The sequence below is a fragment of the Pan troglodytes genome, chromosome 16 (genome assembly GCF_028858775.2).
Source record: "Pan troglodytes isolate AG18354 chromosome 16, NHGRI_mPanTro3-v2.0_pri, whole genome shotgun sequence".
NCBI lineage: Eukaryota > Metazoa > Chordata > Mammalia > Primates > Hominidae > Pan > Pan troglodytes.
The window spans coordinates 5,723,446-5,735,571 of NC_072414.2; positions in this window are offsets into that span (position 1 = coordinate 5,723,446).

Genomic DNA, 12,126 nt, shown 5'->3' on the forward strand with positions numbered 1-12,126 from the left:
CTAGAGGCGCACACCACTATGCCTGGCTAATTTTTAAATGTTTTGTTGAGACAGGGTCTCACTATGTTGGCAGGCCTGGACTCAAACTTGTGGGCTCAAGTGATCCTTCCACCTCAGTTTCTGAAAGTGCTGGGATTAAGCAGTGAGCCACTGCACCTGGCTAAATGTTGGATATTTACTCCTAATTGGCTGGGTGCGGTGGCTCACACTTGTAATCGCAGCACTTTGGGAGGCTGAGGCGCTTGGATCACTTGTGTTCGGGCATTCGAGACCGGCCTGGCCAATATGGTGAAACCCCATAATGGAGTTTTGGCTTCTTTAACTGGGAAATGAGGATCGTGACCATCCCTGCCAAACAGGAGAGGAGATGGACTGATGTGTGTTGTGAGGCCCAACATGGTGAAACCCCATTTCTACTAAAAATACAACCAGCCAGGCATGGCGAGGCTGAGGCAGGCGAATTTCTTGAACCCGGGAGGCGGAAGTTGCAGTGAGCTGAGATCCCACCATTGTACTCCAGCCTAGGCAACAGAGCAAGACTTCGTCTCAAAAGAAAAAAAAAAAAAAGAAAATTCACTTCAATAAATGGTGAGACCAGCTTTGCAAAGATGACAGTGAGAGAAGTCTAGCATGGCTGACTCCATCTTGCTTCCAGTCTCACGGGCCTGCTGTCTTTGCTCATTCCTGGGCATAGGCCAAATCAGCCATGGGAGAAATTTAGTTCATAGTCTAACGTTGCCATTTCCAGTCCTCGGGGGTACCCTCTTTCCACTCCACGCTTAGTTATCAATTTGTTACTCTGCTTTAAAATGTATGTTGTTTTTTTGTAATCCCAGATACTCGGGAGACTGAGGCAGGAGAATCACTTGAACCTGGGATGCAGAGGTTGCAGTGAGCCGAGATCGCACCATTGCACTCCAGCCTGGGCGACAGAACGAAACTGTGTCTCATAAAACAAATATAACTGAAATGGTAACGTGTTTCTTTAAAACTGAAGAAAATGTGCAAGGTGGATGTCTTCCTGTCACTTCGCACAGCCTACTGCCATAGCACCTGAGCCCCAGACCCTAAACTCACTGTCCTGCTCGGGGACCCCAGACCACACTGGCCATTGAAGGCACCCCAAGTACTCTCCTATCCTCACCTCGCTCCTGCAGTAAATGGCTAAATGAATAACTCAGAAGTGAAGCCAAAAAGAAAAAGAAAATGCACATGGGGAACAGGAGAGGCGAGCAGAGGCCAGTCTGGAAGCCTGGGCTGATACGCTGCGAAGAGATGTCTCCGGGTGCTGCCTGCGGGGCGCAGTCTGCCATTCAGAACACACCTAGAGAAGTCCTAACCATTAAAGAGCACCCATTCCTGAGTCCCCTGCCTGCCCACAAAACTTTCCTTGAAACACCCTAACCTCTGAGCCTTTGGGGAGGCTGATTTCAGTGATAACTCCAGTCCTTCCATGTGGCTGGCATTGAGTTAATTCAACTCCTTACTGCAATACCATGGCCTCAGTGAACTGGTTTTGTCTGTGCAGCAAGCAGGAAGAACCCACCAGGGAATTACAATGGTGTTGGGAAAACTGGATTTCCACGTGCAAATGAATGAATGATGTTACCCCAAGTGGTTGGGGATGCAATCATACGGGTGTGGAAATAGTCCTTATGCACTGAGTCCACATCTGGGTGGGGCCACAGGTTGAGTCCAGGTGGGGTAAGTCTGAGAAACATCCCAAAAGGCCAATTTTAGGTTCCACAATAGTGATGTTATTTACAGGAGGCACTGGGGAAGACACAAATCTTGTGACCTCTGGCCACATGACTCCTGAGCAGTAAGGGGCTACAGAAACTATGCCTGTATTTTCACAGAATTCAGGCCCCCACGCACCAAATCCTAATCTTGTGGCCTTTCATTCATCTTACAAAAGTGGGTTCAGCTCCTGGACAAGGACAGCATCAGTTTTAGGGAGGTTCTGTTATCATCCTTGCTTCAACGTTAGCATAGCAGACAAGCGCAGAACCAGAAATTAACACGTGGGAAATTATACACCACAAATAGTACAATCCATGGAAGAAGCAAGGGAATGGCGATAGCAGAATGTCAGGAAAGGACTTTGTAATGTGTAGGCCTTAGAGAAATAGGGAACTGAGACAAGAATCTATTTGAATTCTTGGAAATAAAAAATGTAATTACCATGTTGGCCAGGCTGGTCTCGAACTCCTGACCTCAGGTGATCCACCTGCGTCGGCCTCCCAAACTGCTGGGATTGCAGACATGAGCCACTGCACCCGGCCAAGAAGTGACTATTGTTTCTCCATTGTGTCCTCTTGATGCCCTTGTCAAAAATTAGTTGACCAGATATGTTTGGATTTATTTCTGAGCTCTCTGTTGTGTTACTGTCAATTTTTCCATATCCTGCTTTTCTTTTTCTTTTTTTGCTGCAAAAACTTTCTTCTCCTTTGGTCCAAGGCTTGGGAGGAGGCTGGAGGGTGGTTAAAAAGCTGCCTACTGGCTGGAGGGAGAGGGTCAGGCAGAAGCCCTGATACCAGGAGGTGCAGAGGAGCCCCTCAAAGGCTGCTGGGCTTTGGAGGCCCTGGTTGTGCTTGTGGGTAGGCTTTTGGAAAAGAGACTGGTGCAGGTGGGCCTGGGGGCTGGCCAGCCTGCAAAGGTAACTGCGGTGGTTGCCCATCGTCTTGAAGAGTTTCATCTTCCCGTTTAGGAAATGGCTGTCCTGAAAGTCACAGAGATGAAAGTCTGTGTGGGCAGATCCCAGGGCGTGCGGATCCATAAGGGCCTGGTTCAGATTCTTCTCCAGGCAACGGTGGCTTTGATGGCATCCATGATTTTCCCCACTCATCTAGAGATGGCTTCTGTGCACCTTGGAAGATGGTGCAGCTGGTTTTGCACTTCCAAGAGACACACTGTGCCCTTGTGCTTCTATTGAACCAACTCATGGAAGAAGCAGCCAAAGCGCTCCAGAGCCACTCATTGTGGTTGAAATAGAAGCCCAGGGAATGGTAAGTTCAGGACACCCGCCGATGCACATGGACCAGGCAGCTGACCGCAGCTTCCTCCTCGGTGGAATCATTCTGACGAATCCGGGAGCTTGTGGTTGGTTGGCAACAAGGAGCTAACCTTATTTCTAACACAATGGTGTTGGCTGGTCCTGGAAGCAGGAGATGGCTGAGAAGATGGTCCTGGAGGTTGCAATTGGAGAGGAGATTGGAGGTTAGGAGAGGCTGGAAGAAAGGGAGTCCTCAGGTCTGTCCTATCCTAACACTGTTGAATCAAGGGACAGATGTGTGGGATCACTGGGAGTGCTGCCTAGACCTGCAATTTTTTTTTTTTTTTTTGAGACAGAGTCTCAGTGTGTCACCCAGGCTGTAGTGCAGTGGTGCAATCTCGGCTCACTGCAACCTCCGCCTCCTGGGTTCGAGCAATTCTCCTGCCTCAGCCTACCGAGTAGCTGGGAATACAGGCGCCCACCACCATGCCCGGCTAATTTTTGTATTTTTAGTAGAGACGGGTTTCACCATGTTGGCCAGGCTGGTATCCAACTCCTGACCTCAGGTGATCCACCTGCCTTTGCCTCCCAAAGTGCTGGGATTACGGGTGTGAGCCACCATGCCCGGCCTGGACCTGCATTTTTAATGTGTGTTTTTAATATGCAGAATATAGCTAAGAAATGAAATCCAATATATTTTGATTTTTATGTTATTTTGTTGTTTGGTTTTGGGGTCTTTTTTGAGACAGGGGCTCACTCTGTCACTTAGGCTGGAGTACAGTGGCATGATCATAGCTCACTACAACCTCAAATCCTGGGCTCACGCAATTGTCCCACCTCAGCCTGGGGCTATATGTGCACACCACCACGTCTGGCTAATTTTTTTATTTTTAGTAGACACGAGGTCTCGCCATGTTGACAAGGCTGGTCTTGAACTCCTGAGCTCAAGCGATCAGCCTGCCTCAGCCTCCCAAAGTACTGGTGTAAGCCACCAAGCCTGGCCTGATTTTCTTTTTTTTTTTTTTTTTTTTTTTTGAGACAGAGTCTTGCTCTGTCACCCAGGCTGGAGTGCAGTGGCGCGATCTCGGCTCACTGCAAGGGTTCTCCTCCTGGGTTCACGCCATTCTCCTGCCTCAGCATCCCGAGTAGCTGTGACTACAGGTGCCCGCCACCACATCTGGCTAATTTTTTTGTATTTTTAGTAGAGACGGGGTTTCACTGTGTTAGCCAGGACGATCTCCTGACCTCATGATCTGCCCGCCTTGGCCTCCCAAAGTGCTGGGATTACAGGTGTGAGCCACCATTCCCGGCCCCTGATTTTCATTTTTTTAATGCATTACTTATCATCTTTTCTCCCTGACACCTTTTTTCTCTTTTTCCTTGATATTCTGAAGTTTCTTTCTGTATGAGTGCGTGAGCATGTGCATACAGGCACACACACAACTCTGTACAAGTTCTGTCCAGCTGTTAGTTCAGTAATTGCTGAATTGTTAATTTCAGTCACTATATTTTTTATTTCCAGGGATTCAAATTGATTTTTGTCTCAGTTCCTCCTCTATTTCTCTAAGGTCTACATATTATAAAGTCATTTCCTGACATTCTGCTATCACCATTCCCTCAGTTCTTCCACGGATTGTCCTGTCTATTTGTGGTGTATAACTTCCCCACGTGTTAATTTCTGGTTCTGCCCTTGTCTGCTATGAGAGGCTTCTCTAGGTGTGTTCTCAATGGCAGACTGCTCCCCACAGGCAGCCCCTGGAGACATCTCTTCACAGTGTATCAGCCCAGGCCTCCAGGCTGCAGATGGCTGTGGCCTCTGCTCGCCTCTTCTGTTCCCCATGTGCATTTTCTTTTTCTTTTTGGCTTCACTTCTGAGTTATTCATTTAGCCATTTACTGCAGGAGCGAGGTGAGGATAGGAGAGTGCTTGGGGTGCCCTCAATGTCCAGTGTGGCCTGGGGGTCCCCGAGCAGGACAGTGAGTTTGTGGTCTGGGGTTCAGGCACTATGGCAGTAGGCTGTGCAAAGTGACAGGAAGACATCCACCTTGCACATTTTCTTTTTTTTTTTTTTAAGAAAATATCAAGTCCACAGGGGTCCCCTCTTTCCACTCCATGCTTAGTTATGTATTTGTTACTCTGCTTTAAAATATATGTATTTTTTGTAATCCCAGCTACTCAGGAGACTGAGGCAGGAGAATCGCTTCAACCTGGGAGGTGGAGGTTGCAGTGAGCCGAGATCATGCCACTGCACTTCAGCCTGGGTGACAGAACAAAACTCTGTCTCAAAAAACAAATATATATATATATATATAATCCATGTCTAATGATGTTCTATAGAAGAAAGAGATGTAACGTGGTCACGCTGCCATCTTGACAGTGGAATTTTTTTTATAGTTGTTTTTTGTTTTGAGACAGAGTCTCACGCTTATGGCCTAGGCTGGAGCGCAGCAGTGCCATCTCGGCTCACTGCAACTTCTGCCTCCCGGGTGCAAGTGATTCTCCCACCTCAGCCTCCTGAGTAGTTGGGATTACAGGCGTCTGCCACCACTCCCAGCTAATTTTTGTATTTTTGGAGGGACAGGATTTCGCCATATTGGCCAGGCTAGTCTCAAACTCCTGACCTCAGGTGATCTGCCTGCCTTGGCTTACCAAAGTGCTGGGATTACAGGCATGAGCCACCGTGCCCGGCCAACAGTGGACTGCTTTTGTCTGTCTACTCTGTGAAATAGTAAGACCTCGCAGGCCAGGAGCTCAATATGGATCCAGACCGGAGTGAGGATGGCAGAGGCGCAGCGGCATCAGGGCCTGAGTCCGGGTCCTCCGGCTCACTCTGGCCACACCGCGAGGGTCTTCTCTTGTGCCTATTCAGCCCTCCACATTGGTGTTGGCTGAGGTGTCCACTCCTTCCAGGGTTTTGGTTCTCTGGTGCAAGTTCCATTGTCTCAGCATCAACTTGTCCGGGGCCCAGCCTACCCAGCTGGCTGTGTCCTGTCTTGGAGTGGCCAAGCCACTCCCACGAGGGCTGCAGGCAGTTCTGTGAGGCCGCTGCCTGAGACCACTCAGCCTCACTGTCTTTACTGACCCCACGTGGTGGCCTGGGGATTTCTCTCAGCCCTAGGATGTCAAAATTCAGTGGTTCTCAAAGGTCAGTTATGCAATCGAACCACCGGGAGAGTTTTTAAATTACAGATTTCCTGGCACTGCATCCCAGAATGTCTTATTCTGCATAAGTCTGGAGTGAGGCCTAAGAATGTCCATGTCTGTCTGTCTTTCTTTTTTTCTTTCTTTTTCCTTCCTTCCTTCCTTCCTTCCTCCCTCCCTCCCTTCCTTCCTTCCTTCTTCCCTCCCTCCCTTCCTCTTTCTTTTGTTCTTTCGTTCTTTCGGCTCTTGCTGTGTTGCACAGACTGCAGTGCAGTGGTGCGAACATAGCTGGCTGCAGCCTCAATCTCCTGGGCTCAAGAGCTCCTCCCACCTCAGCCTCACAAGTAGCTGGGACAACAGGAGCACACCACCACACCCAGCTAATTCAAAAAACAAATTTTTTTTTTTTTGAGACTGAGTCTCACTCTGTCACCAGGCTAGGGTGCAGTGGTGCAATCTTGGATCACTGCAATCTCTGCTGGCTGGGTTCAAGCAATTATCCTGCCTCAGCCTCCTGAGTAGCTGGGATTACAGGCGCCTGCCACCGCACCCTGCTAATTTTTGAAGTTTTAGTAGAGACAAGGTTTCACCATGTTGGTCAGCCTGGTCTTGAACTCCTGACCTCGTGATCCACCCACCTCAGCCTCCCAAAGTGCTGGGATTACAGGCCTCAATGAGCCACTGACTGCGCCCGGCCTTCAAAAACTTTTTGTAGAGATGGGGTCTCGATATGTTGCCCAGGCTGGTCTCCAACTCCTGGCCTCAAGAGATCCCCCAAACTTGGCCTCCCAAGCTGCTGGGATTCCAGGCACGAGACACTGGGCCTGGGCCTAGAACTTTCATTTTTAACCAGGTACCAGGTGAGGCCAGTGTTGCTGGTTGAGGGACCACAGTTTAAGAACCACCGCCCTAGAGAGAGGAATAGGGAGCTGTTTTTCCTGTTTCTCTCTTACCTTGACTTTGGAAGAATCGAAGCCAGGACTTTGACATATTTATTCTCCGGTTTCACTGGCATGGGGATCATGCTCACAGCTAATGGTGTGAACTGGAGGATGGGGAGAAGTGTGGGCTTCTGGGGGAAAACCCACTAAATGACCATAATACCATTGGTTAAATTTAGCTGGTATTTAAGGGGATGGTCTCTTTTATCCAAGAAGATATATACACATATAATTTTAGAAGTTACTACTTCTTTCTTTTTTTTTTTTTTTTTTTGTAAGATGACGTCTCACTCTGCAGCCCAGGCTGGAGTGCAGTGGTGCTATCTCGGCTCACTGCAAGCTCTGCCTCCCAGGTTCAAGCGATTCTCCTGCCTCAGCCTCCCGAGTAGCTGGGACTACAGGTGCCTGCCCCCACGTCCAGCTAATTTTTTGTATTTTCAGTAGAGATGGGGTTTCACCGTGTTAGCCAGGATGGTCTTGGTCTCCTGACCTCGTGATCTGCCCGCCTCAGCCTCCCAAAGTGCTGGGATTACAGGCACGTGCCACCGCACCCAGCCCCTACTTCTTTCTTTTTTGTAGTTACTCCCTCTGAGATCCCTTCGACAGCAGACTCTGAGAGTTGGATGGGATCTAGTACAGGCACCTAGAGAACATTAATACCACACGCCTGGATCAGAAGGCCCCATAGAAGTGAAAAACTGAAGAACTTCAGATGCCTCGACTGACTTCACAGGCTGCAGATGGAAGAAAACCAATTCCAGGGAGCCCTGTCTGCCTGTGTTGTTTGTGTGAGTTACTTAAGCAGCCAGATCGAGGGCTGCCCGCCCCTCCAGGTGATTCCCAGCCTCCACCACCTTCTCTTGCAAATGCTCCCTCAGTACTATGTAGACAATCAGAGAAATAATCAACATTTTATAGATGGCCTGACATACTCTTTGTGTATGTGATTTGCTAGCTTGGTATTTTAAATATGCTAAATCCAAGACATGCGTTAAAATTTAAAACCCCGCTAAGGTGTAGGAGGAAGGCACGGCGTATAGTAAATGTAAGAAGTTAATGGTTCTCATAGCAACAGCAGAAAACATAGTTAGTTCAGCTTTTCCCACAAGCCTGGCCTTCATTCAGCATTGGATGTCTCAGGGAAGGGCACCATCTTTCTTCAAGATGCAAGAGTCAGAGACTGAAGGCCAATGCTGGCACTGCCTCTCCCTCGGCAACTTTCTATCTGAGAGCACGTGTGCGCAGGCACACACACACACACACACACACACACACAGGGCTCACAAAGACCTCTTTTTTGAGCCTTTCAAACAGCTCTCAGTCCATGTGCTGCACTCCATCTCCCCATCCCCCTTCATCTGTGTGCATCCGCTGTGGTCCACACAATCCAATCCATTCTGCACTCAGCAGCCAGTGTGATTTCTTTTCTTTTTCTTTTTCTTTTTTTTTTTTTTTTACAATAACCTTAACACAGATAATGTTAGTAGCTCTTAAGCATGTCAGGAGATTCTCTACCTCACACATAAGAAGGGCAGGACAGGCCGGACACAGTGGCTCATGCCTGTAATCCCAGCAGTTTGGGAGGCGGAGGCGGGCGGATCACGAGGTCAGGAGATTGAGACCATCCTGGCTAACATGGTGAAACCCCGTCTCTACTAAATATACAAAAAATTAGCCGGGCGTGGTGGCGGGCGCCTGTAGTCCCTGCTACTAGGGAGGCTGAGGCAGGAGAATGGCTTGAACCTGTGAGGCGGAGGTTGCAGTGAGCCGAGATCACACCACTGCACTCCAGCCTGGCAACAGAGTAGACTCCATCTCAAAAAATAAATAAGTAAATAAAGAAGGGCAGGACACTCTCAGGTCTGGCTGAAATGCTGTTTCTCCATGGTCAGACTGGCGACATGAAAACATTTGATGACACAGCTGACAATTGTTGGGGAAGCAGACACTCTCATCTGCCGGTCACAGCCATGAAAACAAGGAAGCCTCTATCCCACCATACCTTGTCATGGGAGTTGGATAACATTTATCAAAGCTAGACACTCATATGCTTTTGGACCCACTTCTAGAATCTATCTGATCACACAACATGTTATATAGTGATGGTTATTCAGCACCCTTGTTTGTAAAATAACCTAGGTGTTCATCAGTAGGGGATGGGTGAAAAGGTAGGAGGATACATTCATATAATGGAATTCTATATAGCTGTGAAAAACAATGAAGGAATCTTCTACGTACAGACACAGAATGTTCTTTAAGATAAACATGTGAGAAGAGCAAGTTGCAGAATGGTATTGAGAACCAATACATATTTGCTCCCACTTGCATAAAATCTTTCTGGAAGGGGACAGCAGAAACTGATGATATGAAGCCATACTAAAGGAACTGGGTGTCTGTGGAGAGGAGACTTTTTCCTATGTCCTTTACTGTTACTTTAGAATTGTATTTAATTACTTTTAAAACAGAGACAGGGTCTTGCTATGTTGCCCAGGGTGGTCTTGAACTCCTGGGTTCAAGTGATTCTCAAGCTTTGGCTTCCCAGAGTGCTGGGATTACAGGTGTGAACCACCCCACCTGGCCTGAAATGTTAAAACCACATTCCTGTGTTACCCATTCAAAATATAACTACACAAAAATGTATAAAATGTATCATGTTGATATAGCTTGCATATGTGTCCCCTCCAAGTCTCATATGGAAATGTGACCCCTAGTGTTGATGGCTGGGCCTAGTGGGAGGTGTGTGGGTCATGGGGGCGGTTTCCTCGTGAATGACTTGCTGCCTTCCCTGCAGTCATGAGTTCACAGGAGAACTGGTTGTTAGGAGACTGGGACCTCCTCCTCTCGCTCCTTCTCTCACCATGGGACACACCTGCTCCCCCTTCGCCTTCTGCCGTAAGTAAAAGTTTCCTGGAGCCTTAACACAAGCACAAGCAGATGTTGGTTCAATGCCTTTTTTTTTTTTTTTTTTTTTTTTTTTGGGAGAGGGAGTCTAGCTCTGTTGCCCAGGCTGGAGTGCAGTGGCACGATCCTGGCTTACTGCAAGCTCCACCTCCTGAGTTCACGCCATTCTCCCGCCTCAGCCTCCTGAGTAGCTGGGACTACAGGCGCCTGCCACCACGCCTGGCTAATTTTTTTGTATTTTTAGTAGACACGGAGTTTCACCATGTTAGCCAGGATGGTCTCAATCTCCTGACCTCGTGATCCACCCACCTTGGCCTCCCAAAGTGCTGGGATTACAGGCGTGAGCCACTGTGCCCAGCCCCATGCTTCTTATACAGCCTGCAGAACTGTCAGCCAATTAAACTTCTTTCCTTTATAAATTACTCAGTCTCAGGTATTTCCTTTTTTCTTTTTTCCTTTTCTTTTGGGATGGAGTCTCTCCCTGTCACCCAGGTTGGAGTGCAGTGCTGCGATCTCAGCTCACTGTAACCCCAGCCTTCCGGGTTCAAGTGATTCTCCTGCCTCAGCCTCCCAAGTAGCTGGGATTACATGCATGTGCCACCATGCCCAGCTGATTTTTGTATTTTTAGTAGAGACGGGGTTTCACCATGTTGGCTAGGCTCCCAACCTGACCTCAGGTGATCCGCCTGCCTTGGCCTCCCAAAATGCTGGGATGACAGGCCTGAGCCACCATGACGGGCCAGGTAATTTTTCATAGCAACGCAAAGTGAACTAATACACATGTCAGTACCCACAATGTACCTGATATATAGCAGCCCGTCAGTATTTGTTGAAGGAAAGAAATATGCCACCCTGGCCGGGCGCCTTGGCTCACACCTGTAATCCCAGCACTTTGGGAGGCGGAGGCGGGTGGATCATGAGGTCAGGAGATCAAGACCATCTTGGCTAACACGGTGAAACCCCGTCTTTATTAAAAAAAAATACAGGCCGGGTGCGGTGGCTCATGCCTGTAATCCCAGCACTTTTGGAGGCCAAGGCTGGCGGATTACGACGTCAGGAGATCGAGACCATCCTGGCTAACATGGTGATACCTTGTCTCCACTAAAAATACAAAAAATTAGCCAGGCGTCGTGGTGGGCGCCTGTAGTCCCAGCTACTCGGGAGGCTGAGGCAGGAGAATGGCGTGAACCCGGGAGGCGGAGCTTGCAGCGAGCTGAGATCGCACCACTGCACTCCAGCCTGGGTGACAGAGTGAGACTCCGTCTCAAAAAAAAGAAAAGAAAAGAAAAGAAATATGCCATCCCACTCCGTAATATGCTCTGTATTTGTTACCTATAGCTGCATAACAAATTACTCCAAAACATGGCAGTTAAAACGATGTACATCTATTATCTCCCAGTTTCTGCTGGTCAGGAATCTGGATGCCTGTGGCTCACAGTCCTTGGCAGGTTGTAGTTAAGCTATAAGCGAGGTCTGCTGTCACCTGAAGGCTCACCTGGGGTTGGAGAAGCTCCTTGCATGCACATGGAAGTAGTGTTCACAGGGCAGTCCTCTTGAGATCCATGTCCAAGTTTACTCACCCACCTGGTTGCTGTCAGGCCTGGGTTCCTCAGTATCTGGGCCACCCCACAGGCTGCATGAGTGTCCCCACCATGCAGCAGCTGGTGAGTCAAGAAAAAGAGAACAAAAGAGGGCATGCAGAAATGGAAGTCATAGTATTTCCTTTGTAAGCAAGTGTCAGAATTCACATCCCATCCCTTCTGGAGAATTATTATTATTATTATTATTATTATTATTATTATTATTATTATTTTGAGACAGAGTCTCGCTCTGTTGCCCAGGCTGGAGTGCAGTGGCGTGATCTCGGCTCACTGCGAGCTCCGCCTCCCGGGTTCACGCCATTCTCCTGCCTCAGCCTCCTGAGTAGCTGGGACTACAGGCGCCCACCACCACGCCCGGCTAATTTGCTAAATTTTTTTGTATTTTTAGTAGAGACGGGGTTTCACCATGTTAGCCAGAATGGTATCCATCTCCTGACCTCATGATCCACCCGCCTCGGCCTTCCAAAGTGCTGGGATTACAGGTGTGAGCCACCGCGCCTGGCCCCCTTCTGGAGTATTTTGTTCACTAGAAGTAACTCAGGCAGTC